This window comes from Sinocyclocheilus grahami, unplaced genomic scaffold (assembly GCF_001515645.1).
Source record: "Sinocyclocheilus grahami isolate Dianchi unplaced genomic scaffold, SAMN03320097.WGS_v1.1 scaffold295.1, whole genome shotgun sequence".
Lineage (NCBI taxonomy): Eukaryota > Metazoa > Chordata > Actinopteri > Cypriniformes > Cyprinidae > Sinocyclocheilus > Sinocyclocheilus grahami.
In genome coordinates, this window is record NW_015505474.1 from 79069 (window position 1) to 79760 (window position 692).

Here is a 692-nt window from a genome sequence, read left to right on the forward strand (position 1 = left end):
TCAGACATCAGAAAAAACAAAACAAAAACACTGGCTTTCAGCTCAGATTCCTCTTCAAAGTGTCTTTTTAAACATTCAACATAAACACTCTTTGTTCTTGGTTTCATTTTAGTTTAATAGCTGACTAATGTAAACTAACCAATGTAAATGTTTTCTGATGATTACTATATTATTACCGCATTATTCATGTACCATGCTATTTTTATTAAATTTTTTGGACATGTTTACATGATGGATAATGTGGTGGTATCAGATGGTAATAATTATGGTAGTTAGATGTAGATAAAGGTACATTTCCTAAAACAACATAGTATGGTTTAATAAAATGTGACTTTACATTTCAAATTTATGACTGATTATATTAAATGACTGAAAACATGGTACATTGTTACTACTATGGTGTGAATCCTACAAAAACATGGTATTGTCATGGTACATGTCCAAAAAGTTTGATATCATGGTACTTTTTCATTGCTTTTTGTTTAAAAAAAAATATATATATATAAAAAAAATTTTTTAAAAGACTGAAAGACTTATCAATTATTTATATAATTATTATATAATGAAACAATTGTAATAAGTTATTTTATAAAAATATGTTTTTTTAGATTTTGTCAAAATATTGGTGTATATATATATATATATATATATATATATATATATATATATATATACAGTGGGGCAAAAAAGTA